This window comes from Mus musculus, chromosome 18 (assembly GCF_000001635.26).
Source record: "Mus musculus strain C57BL/6J chromosome 18, GRCm38.p6 C57BL/6J".
In the NCBI taxonomy this organism is placed as follows: domain Eukaryota; kingdom Metazoa; phylum Chordata; class Mammalia; order Rodentia; family Muridae; genus Mus; species Mus musculus.
In genome coordinates, this window is record NC_000084.6 from 17232927 (window position 1) to 17257233 (window position 24307).

The window sequence follows — 24307 nt, forward strand, 5'->3', positions numbered from 1 at the left end:
TATCATCTTCTAAGGTCTATGCAAGCATTTGAAACCATGTTAGATGCACACTCAATCAAGAGATTTTCAAATAATGAATGTTCAGATTCTTTTCTATCACAACACTATATGAACCAGAAGACTACAAACCGAAGGCCTTATTAGATGCATACCTATGATGTTTTATCAGTCATGTGATATGTTAAAAACATTTTACTGCCACTTTCCTTTAAATAAGATTTGTGTTTAATTGTGTATATATGTTTGTGATTCTGCTTGTATGTATGCACGTGTATGCAGTTACCAGGAGAAGACAGAAGAAGGAAAGCATCAGACTCCCTGGAGCTGGAGTTAGAGGCAGTTGTTAGCCAGCAGACAGGGTTGTGGATTGATGAACTCAGGTCTTCTGCAGGAGCATTACACTGTCTTAATCTCTAAGTCATCTCTGCAGCCCTTGACAGTGACTTTCCAAGGAATTTTGCCTTAACTATCAAACATGTTAATGGCCGGAGTGAGGTAACCCAATCACAAAAGAACACATATGATATGCACTCACTGATAAATGGATATTAGCCCAGAAGTCAGAATATCCAAGATACAATTCACAGACCACATGAAGCTCAAGAAGAAAAAAAGACCAAAGTGTGGATGCTTCAGTGCTTCTTAGAAGGGGGAACAAAATATCTATGGAAGGAGGTACAGAGACAAAGTGTGGAGCAGAGACCACCCCACCTAGAGATCCATGCCATATACAATCACCAAACCCAGACACGTTTGCAAATGTCAACAAGTGCTTGCTGACAGAAGCCTGTTATATCTGTCTCCTGAGAGGGTCTGCCAGAGCCTGACAAATACAGAGGTGGAGGTTCACAGCGTACCATTGGGCTGAGTACAGGGTCCCCAATTGAGGAGCTAGAGAAAGGACCCAAGATGCTGAAGGGGTTTGTAGCCCTATAGGAGGAATAACAATATGAACTAACCAGTATCCCACATGGTGGGACTCATGGCTCCAGGTGCATATGTAGCAGAAGATGGCCTAGTCGTCATCAATGGGAGGAGAGGTCTTTGGTCCTGTGAAGTCTCTATGCCCAAGTATAGGGGAATGCCAGGACCAGGAAGTGTGAGCAGAGGATGGGGGAAGGGAATGGAGGTTTTCAGAGGGGAAACCAGGAATTTACATTGAAATGTAAATAAAGAAAGTAGCTAATAAAAAAATATCTGGGAAAAAAAACATGTTAATAGGAGAGACACAACAGGTGGGCAAATGGGGATGGCTTAATTTTTCCAAAATATTGAGATTTAGAATATGTGCATTATAAAAGTAGGGTAGAAAGTGGATATATGATTAAAAATATTAATGGAGAAAGTAATAGTTTATCTTTTTTTGTTTTACATGGAGAACATTTAGCTTTTTTATTCCAAAAGCAGATTTTATTTTATAACTATTTAAAGTTTTCATCTTAATATCCTAAGTATATTAACAGTACTATTTTCTATCATGTGAGAGTTGGATGCCAAGTGCATACTAGCCTATTTGACATCTGATCTGTCAAAGAGATCACCATACACAGATCTTACACTGCATTATACTCCATACATTTCAATGGGTCTGTAAGAAAGTGCTTCTGGCAAATTGTCATTAACCTCTTGAGTCCCTGAATGTATTTCCGCTGGGTTTCATCATTTAAAACATGTGCAACATGCTTGGAAAAGATCTTTTCCCTGACAGTTCTGGCATGGATACCAGCTTTAGTGACACCAATAGACCAGGGAGCATTTCTAATGGCCATCTAAAGGTAAGCATCATTTGCCTTCACATACTCTCGCTGCAACAGGAACTTAATAATACCTGTGACTGACCCTTTAGTATCAGCAGGAAGATTTCTTTTCTGGAGCTTTCTGAAAAGCGGTCTGCTTGTGGGTAGCACTGTTCAGTTTGCCCTGCATGCTTTGCTTCCCATAGTCCTCTCTGGTATTCAGTTCTTTAGCCCATGTAACACTAAGCAGAAACTTCAGGAACTTGGTGATGATGTCCATGTCCTCAGGATCCTCACCTTTCCCTGAGGACTCCCCCAGTGCCTCTATTTCTTCAGTGGTCGTGTTTTCCTCAAGAACTTTCAGGTCATTCTGTGTGTTCTCCTCTCCAGCTTCCTGACCAACCACTTTTTATTCAAGTACTGCTGGTCAATCTTGTCCAAAGCTGTTTTCAGATCATTCCTTAAGCCCTTACTTCTGGTGTAAGAATCTTTATTTTTCTTAAGTATTGGAAATCATCATAATTGCTTTCCCCAAACAGTGTAATTGGTTCTCCTCTCTCTCTCAGTCTTCTGATGACCTCTTGCCTAGAAAAAGTCATAGGAAGTTTTTCCTCTGCAAGTTCGAGTTCCAGCACAGGATTTGATGGTGGTGTCCGGTCATCCTCTTTTGGCTGTGTCTTGTAGGGGCATCTTCCAAAATGTGCTTCCTCCTCTGTTTTGGCGAGTTTACTCTGCTTGAAGTACTTTTTATTTTCTACCAGCAGGTTCCTGTCCTCCACCAGCTGTCGCTTCGCAGAATCTCTGATCTTAGGACATCCATCTTGCTCCGTGGGTCTAAGTTACACGTTGACTCTCCAGCTCCTTGGTGACAACCTGCTGGCAAGGAAATGCAAGTAGGTGAAGGACAGTGAATCTTGCTTCTTCTGCTGGCCTTAAACAGGTCTCCAGCAGAGGGCGTGGCCAGGATTAAGGGTGTGGCCCACCCACCAAGCCTGGATCTGGGACTTGTTTTGTCCCAGGCTGACCTTAAACTAAGAGATCTCTTTGCCTTAATCTCCTGATATTAAGGGTGTCTATGACCTTGCTTGAGCCTAATCTCCACACCTAGATCCAGGTCAGAAACTTGTGTCTTTCAGCTAAAGATCTCGATCAAAGATGAACCCTTCAATTCTAGGCTGTAGTTCATTCCAGATATAGTCAAGTTGATAACCAGGAATACGAGCTCTACTGCTGGATAAAGGGGGGAAGCCCCTCTGCCCCTCTTTCACAGTCTGGGTTCATACTGAAAATCCTTAAGCCCTGCTCCACAGGAGATTTCTGTCATGCCTGAGCTTGCTTCAAAGAATAGTCTTCCTCTTTTTCTCCTTTAAAGAATATTCTCTCTCTCTCTCTCTCTCTCTCTCTCTCTCTCTCTCTCTCTCTCTCTCTTCTCTCTCTCTCTCTCTCTCTCTCTCTCTCTCTCTCTCTCTCTCTCTCTCTCTCTGTGTTGTGTGTGTGTATGTGTGTGTGTGTGTGTGTGTGTGTGTGTATAAGAGAAAGAAAGAGAGTACTCACAAGCAAGCACACATGAGCACACATCAATCAGAATTTATTAAGGCTTAAATAGCATTTGTTTAATATTATTTACTTGTTATAAATTGCTTGATGTCAAGATGGGTGTGGTTCAGAGTTTTTGTGGTTTTCTTCTTCCTGTGGGAGAGAGGATGAGCTAAAACTTTTCCTGGTTACAGGCTAAAGGACATTCTTATTTCAGAGAAAGTCTTTGTGTTTGTGGGGTTTTTGTTTTTGTTTTTGTTTTTGTTTTTGTTTTTGTTTTTGTGGTTTGGTTTGGTTTGGCTTTTTCCAGACAGGGTTTCTCTGTGTAGCCCTGGCTGTCCTGGAACTCACTCTGTAGACCAGGCTGGCCTTGAACTCAGAAATTCACCTGCCTCTGCCTCTCAAGTGCTGGGATTAAAGGGGTGTGCCACCACTTCCAGCTGTTTGTGTTTTTAGAAAAGGTAATTAGTCTCTGGACAACTTCCAGAGTTATATGGTTCAGATATGACACAGTGAGAACTTATGAAGAACTGGATTCAATAGAATCAAACAAAAATGTAGATTCTTTGTGCCATCCTGCACATGGCATGAATGAAGACTTAGGATCAGTTATTCTTATAATTGGCCCATAAAAAGATTGTCGTTTTTGTGCTCAAACAAGGGTCAAATTTTCTTACCTAACTAGTCTGTACACCCTACACAGTCTAACAAAATTCATGCAAATATCTTGACGGTACTTACATTTGGTTTTGAGATTTGTAGACTGCAGATGGTACAGCTTTGGTGAGATTCACCCTGAGACATGCTAAACTGGCCTTCTAGAACTCCCAGTGTCATGGAGTCCAGGTCATCTTGCCTTATTAAACCTTTCAGATGGATCCAATCAGAACTTAGACATCAGAGACTAGAACAATTGTTGGCATGGTCTTCTTATGGCCTACCCAACTCTCTCATTTTCCTACCCTTTCCTCCTCTAAAGATATCTCAACTCTCATATTCAGCAGGAAGAACTTATCAAGAGTTGTCATCCCAGTTCCTGGGTTTGGGGGCTGGACGTGGTTGTTCTAGTTGTCTTTCTGGGGAATTTAGAAATGGCCATGATTTGAACAGGGAGGATTGTGTAATCATAAATCTCACTTTGTAGAAATCTATATGTGGTTACAAGACTGAAGTTTTAATTTCTTACATTTGTAGAGAATAAAAGTTTTGATTGGTATGAATTTCTAATATAGATACAAAAATTTAAAAATACAATGCTTAGACCTATTCCTTCTATAACTGTCATTACAAACTGTCTTTACATGATTAAGCATATGCATTAAGGGCCAGATAAAGAACTCAATGTTGTAACTTAATTGTAAGGGTATTTTCAAGATATTCTAATTAGAAATGGCCCAGAGCATTTAAAGGACACCATTCCAGATTGTTCTAAATAGATATATAGTTTCCAAACACTCAAAAAAAAATCCATAGATTGTGAGATTTAATGAGATTTAATCATGTGTTGTTGAATTGAGCATCTATACCTCCAGGTGAGGTTGCATATTGTGGCTAAGTGGTCATTGGGCAGAAATTGCCTATTCATCTTCGAACAAAAATACTATCCAGAAAAAGGACACACTATGCACAATAGTACATCTCCTGATACCTCTGCCAATACAGGGTAATCAGCCCTTCAAAATTCTGAATGATAAAGGTCTGTCAGATGATCCTGGGCCAAATAGCCACAGACTGGTGCTCCAAGGTGACGAGAAACAGAGCACTGTGTAGGTAGGCAGCTGTCACTACAATTTGTTTCTGTTCTGGAAGCTGTGTTAGTGCTTCCTATATTTTCAAGTAAATTTTATGTTGCTCTTGGGATTCTGATGGGGTTGACAACTAATTGTAGTCTCATAGCAAACTCCAGTTGTTTAGCATTGTAACAGATGATAGTTTTGACAACAAGGTTTTCAGATGATATAAAATCTGAAACCAGGACCTAATAGGTATAAAATTATAAACTTTTTAAAATTAGAATGGATGATAGAATGCTTTACTTGACCAAATTGATGGGCTGGGTGATAAGTGTATCTTATACTTTATAAATTACAGAGTGGTAATAGTTGTGCTCAATTTATATCTCAGTGAAAAGAGCCTTTTAATTGGACAAAAGAGGGGAAATGTTGTGGATTGCTGTTTGTGTGTTCTGCTCCCTCAATCCTAAACTTAGATGCAGTCAGGTGAAATTTTAATTGTTCAGATAAGGCTAGAGCTGATATTGGGCTGGAGTAGGCAAAGCACAGCTCAAAGTTTTAGAGAGGGTAAGGAGAGATGGAGAAGAGAGAGGGAATGGAGAACAAAAGATGGAGGAAGAGGAAGATGGAGTTGAACCACAGGGCCCTAAGGGCCATAGTAACTGGGGATTTCATAGATGGGAAGTAGAGTAAAGTAGGCGCATTTGCCAGATCTAGGTCTGCAGCTTGTATTTATATGCTTTGAGTATTAGATTCTTTGCATGGGCATTTTGTGGTTGGAGATTTCCTCTAATAAATTTGGCTGGCATATTACAAGTCTCTTGTGTTATCATTTTAAGGATGTAAGGGGAAGTGGGAGCGGTAGCCAGCTCTCTGTAGGCTACCCACAGAGGGTGGATAGCATTGGAAGTGTGAGCTATGAGCAGCCTGGCAGCAGCTAACCATGGAAACCAGGGCAAGACTGCTGCTGCATTGGACTGTCCACTGGGGGTTATTAAGACCAACTTGCCTGTGCCTAACCACTTTAGCATGGATTGGTTTTTGTTTTTATTTTTTTTGTTTTTTTTTTTTCTTTTTTTTGCTACAAGCTACAATCACATATCTCCTTTTGCTCTAAGGATATGAGCAATCTGGCGAACTTGAAAACAAAAAAATCCCCCATGCCCTCTTTCTTTTGTCTGTGCTCCAAGCCCTCCCCAAACTGTGTAAATGCTCTGCCTGTTAAATTGGTTGCAAAGTGGGAGTCTTAGCACAAGCACAGGTTAGGTGTTCTGGTGAAGGGGAATGTGGGAATTGGGAGGAGTAAGGGGTGTCAAAGGGCAGGCCAGCTGCTGTAAGCACTCAGCACACACACCTATTATTCCCTGCTCTGTCTGCTCCTATCCATATTTCTACATGTCATCTGAGTTTCTATCCAGCTTCTGTAATTTGTACATAGTTTTTTTAATTTTGGTTATGAAAAAGTTTACTGAGAGAGCCACATATTTGAACATGCCTCCCTCCTCCCAAATTCAGAATAGCTACAGTCATAGTCCTGTAGAATACATGCTCCCCTTGCAAACAGTCAATTCCAGAAGCAAAATAGTAGAAGAAAAAAAAGGGTGTTAGTTAATAGATGATGGTCCACGGACAAGATGGAGACTGAGATGACAGGGGATTTTGGGCCCCAACAACATAGAAAAATGAACAAATCACAATACTTTACAGAAAGTTCAAAGCCACCCTCAGATGTTTCTAAGTACCCAATGACACATTGGGATCTTGATAATGGTCATCTTCAACCCCCTTTCCTCTGTGGTGGTTGTCTATACATTTAAACTACACATGACATCTTTAGAACTTAATTTTTCATCTGAGTCAAATAAGATCAAGAAACAAAACTTAGTTTGCAGTACAATACCATGTGTAAGCCAACACAGCTCTTGAAGTCAACAAGATTTGCACCAGGTGGAACCCCGCTGTGGAACTCTTCCCTCTCTTGTACCTGTGGGAATCCCAGAGGTCCATGTGTAATATCACAGGGCATCATGGGCTTAAGCTCCCAAACCTCCATCAAAACTCAATTTTACACAAGGTGTCATTCCCATCTGGAGACTTAGTTGAGATGTAACTAAATCATTCTAAGTCTTCCCAGCTATTGTAGATCAGGAGAGATCTCTTGTATAAGAGTTCTGAGCACTGCCAAGAAGCACTGTTGATATCTTGCTGAATATCCAAGATAAGAGAAGAACTGCACACCAGCTATTTCCCTGTCACAATTGAACTTGACCTGGGGCTTACTACAAATTTACTACTCTACATTTGACCACTGATGTTTGGTTCTTGTGCATAGTCCTAATGGATTTATTTATGTTCCACATCTATGAGACTTTCCTGATTTTCTGACCCCGTTCAAACATACTTGAGATATTCACATACAACAATAGAAAGAACATAAATGGCACATGGCTTCCCAAGAGTACACACAGTTGTATTGGCAGAGAGAAGAGTGGTCCATGGGACTGCTTTTCTTTTGAACAAATGTCACCATTCCTTAAATAGACCATGACCAGCACAGCACAATCAGGCAGACATAGTTTCCCAGTGACTGAGCCTTGTAATAAGGAGCAAGGTCCCTGCAGTCTTGTTCAAATTAACTAAACAGAGAAAGATTTCATCGACACTGTCTAATACAAGACCAAATAGACTTCCTGTAGCCCTAAGGGAGAGTTCTTACAGGCACAGAACTGGCAGAAGCAAGTGTCTTCCAAATGGAAATGTAGGACCTCAGACCAAGCATCAGTATATGAATGTACTGAAGATCAAAATAAACGCTGTCTAGTGAATCCACAGAGCACACATTGCACCATCTCTGCCCTCATCCTGTCCAACAACCTACACAACAATTACATGTGTGTATTATTTTCTGAAGAGGAATGACCCTGGTGTATTTTTGCCATGTTGATCTTAGATAAACCATAGGATGTCTTAGTGTTTCATATCTATTGGCAAAAAAACATATTAAAGACCTCACCTTGCTAAGGTTTCAGACTTTAGTCACAATCAAATGATGTTCTTCTCATGAAAATTGGGAAATGACATAAATTTATAAAACTCGAGGTCAGACAGCTATTGTTAAAGAATGTGCGGGTAAGTTTTAGGTTTAATTATTCTGGTTCCTGATCTCCAGGAAATGCTAACCCTTTGGTCAGCAAATGCTAATCCTTTTTCTCACTGGTTATTTCAAAGAATGGTATCCTTTTTGTGTTTGTGTTTAACTGTCCTGTTGTTTCATTCATTGTAGGGCACATGGGACCAGGTTGCCAGCCAGGCATAAGAACTGACAAGGTTGAGTTAGCTCATACTACAGAAATCTCAGAGATCTGCGACAGGTAGAAGTGGAGCTGTTCCCTATCTGTCTATGTACCTGGGCTGGAACTTGTAACCACTCCATTACACTCCACTCCACTCCACTCCACTCCACTCCACTCCACTCCACTCAACTGAGGTCCGTGGGCACTGAGGGCATAACACCTGGAGTTCTTCTCCATGCAAATGAGGTGTGTTGATAGCCCTGAGCCGTCAGCCAATGAACTTTCCTTCTTGGGTATTCCTTCCTGCAAGAAGATAATCCCTGGTTCACACCGAATAAAGTGCATGCATTTACATCTGCCATCAAATAAACCAGTGTGAACAAGCAAGGATCATCTCAGTCCCAGACTCTCCTGTTTACCCTTCCCGAATTGGGAAGGAAGACAGGACTATGGACCCGAGTTTTGGAATTTGCCCTGCTGCCTCTGGTGGTGCCCAGGCACCCCCTGTAGAGAGTCAGGATGCAGCATGACAATTCATCACTATTGCATAGTTCCCAATGGCTCAAAGTCAACTTGCCTGATATAAAACCTATGCTATGACAGTTGATTATGCACACTTTAACTCCCAATAAGAGCACAAAGGTTGCAAAGAATGCTTTTTATGAGTTTATCAGGTCCCATGTATGATTTTGGTAAAAGAGAAAATAGTATTGCATTAAGAAGAAAGCATTTGACATAAAAACTCAAGTAGTTCTCCTCACATATTGAAGGGCTAGATTAAGCTGAAGCAATTGGGGATAAATAAGGAATCAAATAAAGGTCAGGGGGTTTATGACAGTAGTTTCATAATGATTAAATTTAGAGACTTTTTCTTTTACAGGAATATATGAGGTGGCAGTTGTTAGCTTTGTTAAACCTGGTTGCTTAGAAACCACTGACTGATTAGAAGATAGTTGCAATCTACGTCTATAATTATTGTGATTACTATTACTGCCACAGCCCTTGATGGGAACCTGAAAATGGTATTACGATGAAGCATTTCACAAACACACACCTATAAAAACTTATTATGTATCCCAGTATAAAAGATTTATAATGTCCCTTCCTTGCCTTTACAATGGGCTCATTTAAAGAATAATGCAATTATTCTCTTTCAGCTTACATTGTAGATTTCTGTCAAGCCCATTATGAAATAGAATCAGAGGTTTTTAACAAAGATGAGAAGAAGAAAACAAAAGTCTTCTGGGTAAAGAACATCAGATTGATCCTTCTTGGGTCCTTATCTCTTAATTGAGTATGTAGCAACTTTCAAAATCTCAATGTGAGAAATGCCAAAACCTTTTATTTCACTTGTGATTGTATTAGTAAGTAATAAATATCACGGGAATAGATTACACTTTTATTTTTTTATTTGTGCTGAAGCTTAGGACAAATTCACTGAAATTGGCCCTGTGGGGATATAGTCTAGGTTGGTTTGAAGCAGGAGTTTAATCATTTCTATTTTGTCCCTTAAACAAATGCAATCCCAGCAAACACAGGCAGTACACCTGCATCATTTTGTCTCATCCACACTTGTGTGCAGATGATCATTGTAACCAGGAGCCACAGACACTGGCATGGTAATTATCATAGGACAGAAAGACATCCATATCCACCATGGAGAAAATGAGATGCAAAGCAGGTGTCTCCTTTCCCATTATTCCAACACACATGGATGGCAGGGTACACTTTATCCCACTTCAGGTGCATGCCTGGGCTTCCCTACGGTTTCTTGTCAATGATCTAGAGTAGTTCTGATCTGACATTGAAAAATCAGATATACACTCAAGTATAACTCTATCACCTTTAAAAACTTACCTGCAGAATTTTCTTTGTGTTTGTGTGTGTAGACATGTGTAACTGTGTACATTACTTGTGGAAGCCAGGGTGGATCTCAGGTTTATTTCTCAATCACTTTCCACCATTTCTTTTGTGAATATTGTCTTGAAGCTCACGATCTTGGCTTGCTGGCTGACCAGCAAGCTTCGGGGACCCACCTGACTCTACCTCCTAAGTGCAGAGATAGAAGCATGTACCAGTAGGTTCAACTCTTTTTTTTTTTTTTTAACCATGAATTCTGGGTGAATGAATTGGAATCTTCCTCCTTACATGGCAAGCCCTTAACTGACTGAGTCATCTCTTCAGTCCTATCTTTTCCTTAAACTAATACATGATAACATGTGACTGATGCTCTGGAAGTTACAAAGGCCCTGTGTGAAGCTTAGGAAAGGAAATGTCTTCTTTAATAGGTGCCTCCTGACTGATTTAGCAATATCTCATTTTGTTTATGGTCACACCTGATGGCAATTACATTTTATCTATGCAATGGGGTTGTAGAAAAAAATCAATTAAAATATTTTGATGGAGTCTGGAAACCTCCATAATTAAATGCTGTGTATAAAAGTCATTACTACAAGTATCTTGGACAGCCCTGGAGATGGAGGAGGATTTGTGTGGTATTTAATTTCTGCCTGATTCTGTGGCTGTAGATGGGGGCTGCTCTCTCCAGGTACAAGGTGAGCAGGTAACTTGCCCTATTTTACAGCTACATATTTCATTTCTTTGCTTTCTCATTAATCCTAGATCTTTGCCTGCTATCTATCTCAAAACTTCTCATCCTGGTGGCATAATAGGGAATCTTTACTTTCCTTTCTGGAGCAGATTTCATTTTTTCTTAGTTATGAACTATAGTTATTCTCTGAGAACCTGGCAATAGAATTGAAGATCCCAAAAGCTTCCCATACCCTGGATTATGAAAATTCAATTCCAGCTAGACAAAACCCAGTCCCCAGAAAAAGAAAATGGACGTCTCATTTTGGCCGGGCTCCTTTGTGATTAATGTACAACAAGAAGACTCCTGGATGAAGTGTCTGGAAGTATTTGCTGTCTTCTAGTGAAACTCTGAGCAGATAAGGAGGAAAACAGGAATAGGGGCATATATGAGATCATTGTAATTAAAATGCAATGTGAAATGACTATGGGCAGAGCATCCCTGCTCAGTACCAAGAAGTGTTCCTCATCTTTGTAATCGGGTCTCTAAGACAACACATTCTTCTTCTCTGCCCTTTAAACAATAATGCTAATGGAGGATGTGCAGAAACAACAGCAGTCTTAGAGCAATTCTAAGATTTCCTTAGTAAAGCGAGAAGTATTTATTTTTATTTTTGTATGCTTGTTTTTCTGTTTTCCAGTGACTAACAGACCAGAGAAGGGGTACCAGATGCCTGGGGGGGAGGCTTCCCAGCATGCATCTGGAAACTGAATTTTAACCTCAGAGAAGAACAGGCAAGCGGTAATTACTGGACCACTTTTCAATATCTTATTTATATGTTAAAATAATGTATGACCATTATAAAGAAATGTTACTAATAAAAATATGTAAATAGTACAGAATGATCCATGATACCAATACATAGATGAGAATCTAGTTTGTTTTTTGATTTTTTTTTTAAATTTATTCACCCAAATATATAGATAGATTTTTGAGAAAAGGTTTTTTAAGCTAGTAGGTGAAAATTGGCAATAAGAACTGCTTTCTTATACGGACTTTATATTTTTACAATATCATTTATTTTCTCCTTTTTAATATGCCTCTAAACTTCTGACAGATTTGTGTTTTCCGGCTGTTGTTTATAAACTGTGTTCATTGTTTCAATATTAAATTATTAGCATGAATTAGTTGGAATTTTAATTGCCAGAAAGGTAAACAATGTATTAATAACAAATTCCTGAAGTGACTTTAATTTGATAATGCCCATGATACCAACATGGCAATGTCCCTTTATAGCCTCCCCTCCCCCAGCCTGAAACCTGCCTGCTCAGGTTCCACTGTTTACATCTGGATGGAGCTTGACGCTCAATCGTTCTGCCACGCCCACTGCTGGAACCTGCTGCTTTGCTCTTCTGGAGCCATACACGTGGTTACCCTGCTACTGGATCCCAAGATTATTTGGCGGGAATCGGGCCCCCTTCCCCTCCTTCATAACTGCATGTCAGAATAGTAAAATTGAGCTTTGAACAGGATGTCTTAGCTGCATCTTTCTTTCCCGCTGCCTAGCTCCTCTTTTCTTCCAAGTTTCCAAGATGCCTTTCCAGACTAAAACCCAGACACGTGATCCACTGGCCAGACACAACACCCCTTTATATTTTAGGCAATACTTGTCTGTATAATTTCCTTTTCCCTAAGGGTTTTCATATCATGATCTATACTGGCAATATTAATAAGTCCCTGAGTAAGAGAGTTTAAGATGGTGTTAATGTACAAAGAAGGGTCCATGTTGGATCTGTTATTGTTGATAATCTCATTTTCAATGCACAGAGGTTATTTTTCTAATTGTAGAAATGTGTTTGTTATAGGCCTCTCTATTATGCAAATATTTTTATAGTGATCAGAAAATGGGTCCTTAACACATAATTCCTATCTTCTCATTTGTCTTACAAATATCAAGTAAGTTAAATCTACCTGTACCAATTTAAATGGTTAAACATGCCTGAACTGGTAATTCCTAATGAATAAAATGTTTCCAAAACTATTTTAAATACCTACTATAAGATTTAGCTATATTTACAATATAGCTCATTGTACTGGCTAGTTTTGTGTCAACTTGACACAGGCTGGAGTTATCACAGAGAAAGGAGCTTCAGATGGGGAAATGCCTCCACAAAATCCAGCTGTAAGGCATTTTCTCAATTAGTGATCAAGGGGGAAAGGCCCCTTGTGGGTGGGACCATCTCTGGGCTGGTAGTCTTGTTTTCTATAAGAGAGCAGGCTGAGCAAGCCAGGGGAAGCAAGCCAGTAAAGAACATCTCTCCATGGCCTCTGCATCAGCTCCTGCTTCCTGACCTGCTTGAGTTCCAGTGCTGACTTCCTTGGCGATGAATAGCAGTATGAAAGTGTAAGCTGAATAAACCCTTTCCTCCCCAGCTTGCTTCTTGGTCATGATGTTTGTGCAGGAATAGAAACCCTGACTAAGACACTCAATAAGAGATGGGATGCAAGTAATAAAAATGATAAAACTATACAAATAAAAGCTTATAGTTAGATAAAGTAGTTAATTTTTGAACATCAATTGTTTATTATAGATATAATATAGCATTAAGAAATCTATTTTACCTTATATTGGACATCTTTCTCCACTATTACCTTTGCTAAAGTTGGAAGCTATACTGTACCAATTCACATAAATTCTACTTTCAATTTTGGCTGTTTGTGTACAAGTCTAGGAAACAAAATGACAACCTAATCATTTTGTATCTTTATTAAAACACCATTTTCTTTTATAGTAAAGATATTAGATCAACCTGCCAACTTATGTAAAAACTGCCATGTTAATTTCTTATCATGAAACCTTTTAGTTTTATTAGAGGTAAACCATTTATTACTTTCTCTATAAGAGAAAAAGAATAGATCTCAAAGTGTGAGCCAAAATATAATCTGTTGAGTTTTTTTTCTGAGCATTTGCTCCTACACATCTCTAATTCAAGTCAGAATATTTCCAACTTCTTTAAGAACAGTTTGATGATGCCATAATAACCCTATTAAAAATGGGGAACAGAGCTAAACAAAGAACTATCAACTGAGGAATACCGAATAGCTGAGAAACACCTGAAAAATGTTCAACATCCTTAGTTATCAGGGAAATGCAAATCAAAACAATCCTGAGATTCCACCTCACACCAGTCAGAATAGCTAAGATCAAAAACTAAAGTGATAGCAGATGCTGGTGGGATTGCAAGCTGGTACAACCACCCTGGAGATCAGCTTGGCCATTCCTCAGAAAATTGGACATAGTTCTACCAGAAGATCCAGCAATACCATTCCTGGGCCTATACTCAGAAAATGCTCCAACTTGTAATAAGGACACATGCTCCACTATGTTCATAGCAGCCTTATTTATAATAGCCAGCAGCTGAAAAGAACTCAGATGTCCCTCATCAGAGGAATGGATACAGAAAATGTGGTACATTTACACAATGGAGTACTACTCAGCTATTAAAAATAATGAATTCATATAATCCTTAGGCAAATGGATGTATCTTGAGGCTATCATCCAAAGTGAGTTAACCAAATAACAAAAGAATACACATGATATGCAGTCACTGATGAATGGATATTAGCCCAGAAGCTCAGAATACCCAAGATACAATTTGCAAAACACATGAAACTCAAGAAAAAGGAAGACCAAAGTGTGGGCACTTAGATCCATTTTAGAAGAGGGAACAAAATACCCATGGAAGGAGTTACAGAGACAAAGTTTGGAGTAAGGACTGAAGGCATGACCATCCAGAAAGTGTCCCACCTGGGGAACCATCCCATAAACAACCACCAAACCCAGACACTATTGCAGATGCCAACAAGAGTTTGTTGACAGGAGCTTGATATAGTTGTCTCTTGAGAGGCTCTGCCAGTTCCTAATACAGAAGTGGATGCTCACAGGAATCTATTAGATGGAGCACAGGGTCCCCAATGAAGGAGCTAGAGACAGTACCCAAGGAGCTGAAGGGGTTTGCAGCCCCCTAGGAGGAACAATAATATGAATTAACCAGTAACCCCAGAGCTCCCTGGGACTAAACCACCAATCAAAGAACACACAGAGAACCTCAAGGCTCTAGCTGCATATGTAGCAGAGGGTGGCCTAGTCAGTCATCAAAGGGAGGAGAAGCCCTTGGTTCTGTGAAGGTTCTATGCCCCAGTATAGGGGAATGCCAGGGCCAGGAAGCAGGATTGGGTGGGCCGAGGAGCAGGGGGAAGGGGGAGAGGATAGGGGACTTTCAGAAGGGAAACCAGGAAAGGGGATAACATTTGAAATGTAAATAAAGAAAATATCTAATTAAAAAATAAATAAAAATGATTCTATAAGTAACATAATGACCACTACTATGTATTCTCTTAAACTTATATAGTGTAAAATGAAGTGATCATTCATAGCCTGACCTGGTTTATACATAGGACAATTGAATTAAACCTAAGTTATATCCATGTCACATGTCCCTAAGCAGAGTACTGAAGCATAGGCTGGTATTCACTGACTTTTCATTAATTAAATGTTTTTCATTTTTTCCTTCTTTTCTTAGGATCCAGGAAGTCAATAGACATATCAAGGTGGGAGTCTGCATTAATGGATGAAGACGTTGCCAGATGAACACAAGTGAGCATCAAGCCTTTCATGGAGGACCAAGGACAGGCTATGTGTGAGGAAGTAAACATCACAGTGGAGGCTCACTGGGTTGATGTCAGTCATTCAGCTTAGGAAGAGGAATGCAGGGGAGGTGTGCCATTCAGCCATTCTCACACTTGGGAGTATAAGCTTAGCCTCAGCTAAACATCGAATCTGAGCCAGCATTAGCTGTGTGATGCTCTGTCTTCCAAAGCACACCAAAAACAGCTAAACAAACAAACAAAATCTCCAGGCTGACATAGGAATCATTTTTTCCTAAGTGGAGACAGATGCCTTCAACAACCCTCATCATCCCTTGAAGGATCAGTATGTTTTAGACATGTGAATATAGTGTACTCCAGATTGAAAGTCCAAAGAAAATGCGTAAACAAAGTATTGTGGAATCAAGAGCAGCAAAAATCAGGTAGGCATCCACATCAACAAGCAGTAAAGCTTGGCAAGCAACAGCAGCCTTTTCTCCCCCTTGGGTCACTTTGAGCTACTTCTGGACATCATCATCCATTATATAGGTTTTTCCTCAGGTAATTTATATTGTAAGGCCCTCCCAGATCTGCTCACAGTGACATACATTGGTTGACTCCAGAACAAGCAAGACAAAGCTTTCAGGCTAAGTACTTTCCCTAGGTCATGCTGCTATCCAATTCACAATGGAGGCTAATTCTCAGTATTTATGAGGTCCTATTTCTTGTTGACAGTGTGCTCCAACCACAAAGTGTCTGGGAAAATACAACAGCTAAATCTATATGGATAGAATTGATTGATAACATTATTAGAAAATATCGGCATCAAGCTAGCTTTAATTTTTTTTTTATGAGAGACAGACATTTTCTGCTTCCCTAGGGATAAATTTTTTCATGGTACAAGCATTTTCCTGATATAAGATTTAACATATAATGTTAATTAATATTATTGGGTCACAAATTCAGCATATACTTCATGCTGCCAGGAATTAGAACTGAAGAGAGCAAAGAGATTAATTTTATATTTCTATAAAGCATGTCATTGAGATGCAGAAAATAGATTGCATATCTAATTGAGGTAAACCTCAAAGTAGTAGGAGTATTCTTAAAACAATGTGCTATCACAGTTCAGACAATATGGAAATAGAGCCTTCCATGGTGATGTGGAAACTGTAAGTAGTCAGAAGCCCTTGGAAGTATAGATTGGTCAAAAAGAATTTAGACAAAGATGGCTGCCAGAGATTAGAATTGACCCAAAGTAATAGCCTTGACTCTCAGGTTAGCAACCACTGTGACTGAAGGGGTTTCTCGGGGATTAATGATAGTTGGGCTCCTCTGTTAATTAAAAATGTCATTCTGTTTCAAGATGTGCTTTCAAGATGTGAAAATCTCTGTTTTCCTCCTTGATGGTTCACAATAATAATTAATGCATAATGAGGAAACTTAGCAGAGTTTGACAACATGTTCTTAGGGAGGAACTTGAAAAGGACTTCAAAATAATTATCTGAAGCATATTGCAATAAAACTAGGATGCAGAAAATAGATCAAGAATATTAGATATGAAAATATGTCCAATTACGTGGAGGTTTTTTTTATAAAAAGACATATTTTTCACTTAAAATTGTTATCAAAACTTAGTTAACAGAATGACTTTCATTATGGCATTTTCTTTTACAGTTGCCACTTTGTTTCATTTCAATTTGTTTCCCATTAGAACTTCCCTCTGCTCTGCCCTTTGTCACATTTTGGCTGCTTCCTCCTTTTATTTTGTTCTGTTTCTCTTTTCCCTGGCTTCTCACATCTCTCCTTCTCTTCAAATGAATCCATCAAGTTATACAAATCCCTCACACATAAACACACACACACATACTGATAATGTTAAATCTTTGTTCCATATATGAGAGAAAACATTCAATGTTTATCTTTTTAAATCCAACTTTCTTAGCTTAAAAATCAATGTCCAGTGCCATCAATTTTCCAAATATTATTATCTCATTTTCTTTATGACTGAACATAATTCCATTATGTCTATGTACATTTTATTTATTCATTCATTAATTGATGGACATATATCCTGGCTCCATTCCAGGCTATTGTGAATAGTACAACCATAATGCAAATGTGCAGCTCTCTGGTGGGTCAAATATAGTTCTTCAGAACTACACTCACGAATGACATAGCTGGGTTATATGCTTGGCTTTGTTTTAGTGTCTTAAAACATCTCTGATTAAAATTCCAGTTTGCATCCCCAAGAGTAAGAGTTGTGTAAGAGTTCTGTTTCCTCTGCTTTCTCCCTAGTATTTGTGGCACTTGTCTCCATAATAAGAGCTACTCTTAGAAGTTAGAATTGCAAAGCAATTTTAATTTGCATTTTCTGTATGGCCAAGAAGGTTGAACACATTTCAGGTATTTACTGGTCTTATGCATATCTTCTTTGTAGAACTGTCTATTTAGCTCATTAGCACACTTATTGACCGGATGCTTTTTCGGGTGTTTAATGCCTGAAGTTCTTTAAATATTCTAGAGATTTTTTTGTTTGTTTGTTTTTGTTTTTGTTTTTCAAGACAGGGTTTATCTGTATAGCCCTGGCTGTCCTGGAACTCACTTTGTAGACCAGGCTGGCCTTGAACTCAGAAATCTGCCTGCCTCTTCCTCCCGAATGCTGGGATTAAAGGCGTTCGCCACCATGCCTGGCTGAGATTCTTATTTTAATTAAAGTTAAATCTAGCTTTATATAACTTATCCTAAGTAATCATAATATAAGGAAAGTACCAAGCAGAAATATTAGTAAAAGTTAAATTAAAATTAAAATATTAATAATGAGTTATAGTCATGTTATTGTTATAGCTCACAAAGACTTGACCAAAATTGATCATTATTTGTAAAACAACACACCAAAAAAAAATATAAGGCAAAGATCAACAATAAAAAATATGTTGTAGTTGTACAATTAGGGAAGCTTGGGACCCATTTCTCAGAGCCTGTCAGTTCCAATAGATGACAAATGACAAATGTTATATGGACAGGTTCCTTATAAGCACAGTAGAAGGAGAAAGCATTAAGTCTGGAATGGAGGCAAAAGAATAAGTTCTCATACAACCATTCTACTACATGTAGACAAGCTCAAACACTCCAGAACACAGGAAACAGTAAAAGGTTCTAAAACTATTCAGATTGATACTTTTGGAAAAATATTAATTTCCCTTTAATATGTTTTATTTAACTATAACTTGATTTAATGATGCTTTGAGTAATTGATCTAAACAGTAGGATAGAAAACTGTTGAAAGTTGAATAGTTGAGTTATTAGTTACCTAGAAAAACTGGCCTCGGTCGGAAGCCAACTTTCCTTGTGACTCTTACTGTGAACCACCACTGCTAGGAAGAAGTCCATTGGTAGCCTCAGAGTGAAGGGAATTCCAACAATTCCCCATTCTCCGGCAGAATCAAAGACTTTATGTCCCCTAAATTAGACTTTCACGAGCTCAAAGAAAACAGTATTAAGGCTTGTTATTTAATGTAACTAATATTAGCATATCAGGGCTTCCGGTATTCTCTATCCACCTGTTTGGGGATTATTAGTACTGCAGTGTGAAAGTGGTATCTACAGGATATACATTGCTGCATTTTGCAAATGGAAAAATGAAATGAAACATTTGATTTTTCTGATAGAAAAAATACAAATGAATGTCAGCTATGTCAACTATGGGACCCTATGAAACATTCATCTTTATAGATAAAATAATACAGAACTGTTTTCCACAATGCTTCCATATGTTTCATACTTGAACAGATTTGATGGAATAGTGTGTGTGTGTTTGTGTGTGTGTGTGTTATACATTCACTAACACACTCAGATATATTTTATTTACTGGAAATCACTGCATATGTAATTCTGTATTGCTTTGTTCTTGGTCATTTTAGTATTTATTAACAATGCTGTCTCTTCATCTAAGTAATCACCCTTTCCAGCTCACTTTTCGGGAAGTATCAAACTTCTCTCACATTTTACTACACAAAAAAAATCTGTTTGTTTTGCTCTAGTGCTTCAAAAATAATTTTTTTTGTGGCTGTTAAATTCTTTCTTGAGCCTTGTTGTTCTTAGTCTGGGAAAGGCATTTGTCTGGTTTCCATGGCTGTTTTTAGGAAGTCATCACAGTCTTGTATCACCTAGTGAAGTTTGAACGCCAACATTTTGCGGTATCTTAAAGCTAAGCATCTTTCATTATTTCTTTAACATTTTACTGTCCTGGAACTTTGATTGGACATGTCAGACATGTCAGACTAATCATGCCACTTATTCCTGATATTCCTTAACATGTTCAATATTTTATATATCCTTTGAAAATAGTTTACTGTTTGAAAACCATTGCTATCTCTTATAATCACCATTCACAGAAGCAAAAACAAGTTATATGATGAAACCATTGTGAAACCTATTCAATCATTGGGCAGAATTTATACTAAAGTATACTAAGAACTCTAAATTAATGATATTATTAACATTACATACACATATAATCAAAACATTACACACACACACAGAGAGAGAGAGAGAGAGAGAGAGAGAGAGAGAGAGAGAGAGAGAGAGAGAGAGAGAGAGAGAAATCAACCAATCCAAATAAATAAATACACCAACAGAAAAGTAGACTGGGAGAAGGAGAGAAAGAAAGCTACAGGAATACACTCATAGTGCAGTAACAGGGGCACAGTTCCGGTACAGGAGCAAGGACATACTCACAGTGCAGGAACAGGGACACACAGTGCAGGAACAGGGACACACTTGCAGCACTGGAACTGCTGTTGTTCAGAAAGTTTGGTGTGTTGTTGACTTTTCTGTCAGATGAATTGTTCTCTAGTAATTCATTTTGAAGTAATGATTTTTCATATTTTATAATGAGGAAGGGCATTCAGCCTCTTGCATTAAGATGTAAAGAAATGTGCTACAGCTATATGATACAATATCCTAGCAAATAGTAACAGAAAATACATTTTAACAAAAACTTTAAGGAATAGTGTTTGTTGGCATTAGATAATACTTGTTTAATTATTCCTTTTGAAGGGATATTTAATCTCCCTCCCTGTAATATGATTAGCTACTTAGAAGACTTCGGAGAATATGTGTTCATAGCTCGTAGAGTTTCCTCCGTGGGAATGGGGACCTGCTCAGGAGCACTGGGCTTCGAAAGGGAAAACAGCACATAGGCTCTGGGCGGCAAACCACACTCAAGCTGAAGGAATGGCCTTATATGGAAATGAACATTTAGCTTCCAAATTTTGCAGAGACAACATTCCTGCATGCAAATTAGGTTAATTGCCAGGACAAGAAAACTAAATTGTAGAATTGTAGAGAGGAACCTCCTTCAGCAAGGCTATAGACACTCTCAAATCTTAGGACGACACTGGGAGGGAGGGGAAATTTTTCAATCCTGAAGCAAGTGATACAGAGTGTGTTGAAAAAAAACTTAAGTTCCTTCAGAGTCCTTTTAGTGTGTCCTAGATTTCAACAACTGAAATTTCTTTTTCATTTATTTAATAGTTTATATTTTTAGAGTAATTACTTGCTTAACTAGAGAAACCTGCATTTTCATCATGAAACAAAATACTTAATTTAGGAATTCTTTGTAGGAGCAGATTTTCTTTCTTTTAAAGAACTATACTCTTATGTAAGTCCAAACCATGATAATATGCCTTAGATATAAAATACCACATGTATATTTACCTGAAAAAATTAAACAGATTTATAATGGACAATGTCTATTTTTCTGGAAGAGATTGTAGGTAAAAAACATAATGGATAGATAATCTGAACTAATTCCTCAGAAATTGGGTTAAATTAAATAATCTCTCTTAGCCTTCATTTATTCAGCTATAGATAAAATAATAGTTTGTAAAACAGATATTTACCATAAGACAAATTCAAATTTAATACAAATTTCATGAAGATGTGCTATTTGGTGAGTCTTTGTTTTATTCTCCAAATTAAAAATATATATATATATATTAAGTTACTTTCAGCCTACTAGAACCTGGGAGAACTCTAGTCTCTTGTCATTGTTGATGGGATTTTTTCAGTGTAGCCAATTATAAGTCAAATACAGAAATTCTCACATCTATTCCTATTTTCAAACTTTTATAATTCCATGGGTCACAGTTCCCATTTTTCATCTGGACTCGTGTTCTCTCCATGTTGTGCAAACCCCTGTTTTCTTTTCCTGGAGTTTTCTTTTCTCCCTTGTTGCATTACTAGGAATGCCTCCCCTTTCCATGGCGTGATGTGTGTCCCCTTCTTCAGGTAACCGTACTTTATCTGGCCAGTTAGAATCAGTCTTGTCCCTTTACTATGCTCTGAGAGCATACTTGATCCATGAAAAAGATTTCTGTAAAGGAATCATGAGCAGAAAGCTTAGCAAAAGACATATGTAAATCTCTGATGAGTCACAAATTTCAGGTAAGCACAAAGGAAAAGACGACTCTTTAAAAGTTGGCCGCATTATAGTTCACAGAGAGAGCACATCTTTCATGATTTAGAACATGAACATCATTCATGCGTCTTCCTGGTAGCAGCACACGGCAAAGGAAGAAGTCCACAGAATGACTTAATGAGCTAAGTGGGTGAAGATTCAATAAAGGAGCTTCCATCTCAATCAACTTTGTATTTATCGCTACTGCTGGCTTAAAATAATTCCGTTGTGCACTTTGCTTCAGCATTACTTATACATCCTTTGCTTTGCTCCTTAGAAATTACTTCCAGATAATAGTCTCACAGTTAGACAGATAACTGAGAGTTTTATACGGATCAGACCCTGGACACAAACATTATGACCATTGTGCATATATGTCGTGGGAGTCTTCATGGAAGACATATTACTTATCCTATTGTCAATGAAACTTTTCTTAAGAGGATCTGAGTCTGAGAAAAATGATTAAGTTTGGAACAAGGTTACACTATCTAACAGTGACTGGAAACGATAATATTTTCACAACCCAAGTATTACCTTCCTTGTCTTTTGATTGTCTTGTAAGCTTAAACCAAATTATATTAAGAGCATGAAAACAATATGCTAAAAACCTATTATTTGCCTGCCTCCACGTGAGTATTAATGTCTGAGACCTCTGTAGATGCTGAATGGGTAACTTACGTTATCATTGTGAAAACTCCTTTGGACTCTACTTAATTCATGTGTAAAACTATGAGTTCTAATGATGAATTGTCCACATTTTATAAAATTTCAGATTAAACATTTGATTTATTCAATCTCTCCATAAATGGAAACAAAAAGATTTGAAAAATCTACACATGTCAATCACTGAGATGGTTTAATTTGTCACTCAGACAAGTAGAATATGCTACAGTGATTGATGCTATGCAGTTTTAAATATAAAGCCACAGAAGGCTACATTCTCAGTGATATGGCAAACATATGAAAGAAGTTTTATAAAAAATATTTTCCTATTTCTAATTATTCTAAGGCTAACATTAATAAAATACAATTAGAACAATTATAAGTGGAGCAATGCCCAGAATTTTATCCCCACTACACAATAATGAAGCTTTTTGAGATTTTTCTAGGTCTTGAGTATCAGCAAACTTCTTTTGCCTAAATTGTTGCTAGGTATGTATTTATAGTAGTTCTTAAAATAATCCAACTAGCACACGTTCTTGATTAATGTCATTAGAATCTATTTTGTAAAACTGTGATTACACCATGTAAAAATAGGTATATAATGTTCAGGTCTTGGGCCCCATTAAACTATTATATGGTAATGTTGTGTAAATGTGTGACTCTGAAATTTCTGTTGTACTAATTTATTTTATTGTCTATGAAAAGTTCTAATAAGTCACTCAGTCAATTGCATATACACATTTTATGTTCAAAAAGAAAATATTATGGCATTCTTTGGGGGGAAATTCTAGTTCACCATTTTACATTTTATTTTTTATAATAAATTTCTAGATGAGTTACTTTAAGCTATTTACATATTGAACAAGTTCCACTCAATTGAACTGTCCTCTTATAATAACAGAGCTTGCAAATTCTTTTTTATGTGGTTTCCAGATTAGAAGGTGGCTCATATAATAACTAATGACATCATTTTAATGATAATATCTACAAAGTAATACATACGACATGACAGCGGACTGCATCAGCAGTGACAATTACTAGTCCACGTTCAGTCTTAAAGGCTCTTCCGGGTGTTTTATGGTTTCATCACAAATATACTTTGGCTTCCATGTGGACTGTAAAGAATTAAAATTAAAATATAATGAGCACTTTGGAAGTATTAGGGAATCAGAAAGAAATTCCTAAAGGATTCTTTATTTTTAAACCAATAGTAATAACTTACTGTCTCAGCAGTTGATTTGCATTCTCAAACTCACCATCAAACCCTCCCCAAACCTACTACTATAGATATCATAAAATGTTAGGGCCTGATATCCTGGTGATAAGCTGATTGTATAGATATAGAGGGATATGAACAGATGTATACATATAACTTGTCATTATACATAAGCTGACTACTGTGATTAAATTGGAAATACGGATATAAGTACTATAACAGTATTTGTCTGTACTTACTGGAAGTTCTGGAAGTACTGCCTGCACATCTTAACAGTTGTTACTGTCAATAAAGAAGTGACAGTAAGGCTTCGGTCAGTTAATATTTTAATTATCACTTTTGCTCATAGGAGTATACAAAGAATAATCATTTAATATCCAGGCTTCATTAAATTTAGCAAAAATATTTATGAAAAATGAGGTGAAAAAATTACCTTTCTGTAATGCTTGGTATGGCTGTGTCAATGTGTTGTGTTGTGTGTGTGTGTGTG

The 24307-nt window shown here is 37.8% G+C and overlaps 1 long non-coding RNA gene and 1 pseudogene across 2 annotated transcripts; both read right to left on the reverse strand.

Moving 5' to 3' along the window:
• Positions 1-1556: 1556 nt before the first annotated feature.
• 4921533I20Rik (Riken cDNA 4921533I20 gene) lies at positions 1557-2556 on the reverse strand (annotated as a pseudogene). The gene has a single exon (NR_033607.1). The product of NR_033607.1 is annotated as a Riken cDNA 4921533I20 gene (transcript).
• A 19156-nt stretch (positions 2557-21712) lies between these two features.
• Positions 21713-24096, reverse strand: Gm30960. The gene is made up of 3 exons (XR_386093.2): positions 24057-24096; positions 23604-23716; positions 21713-21854 (listed from the first exon to the last, which is right to left on the reverse strand). It is a non-coding gene; the product is annotated as a predicted gene, 30960 (long non-coding RNA).
• Between the last annotated feature and the right edge of the window lie 211 nt (positions 24097-24307).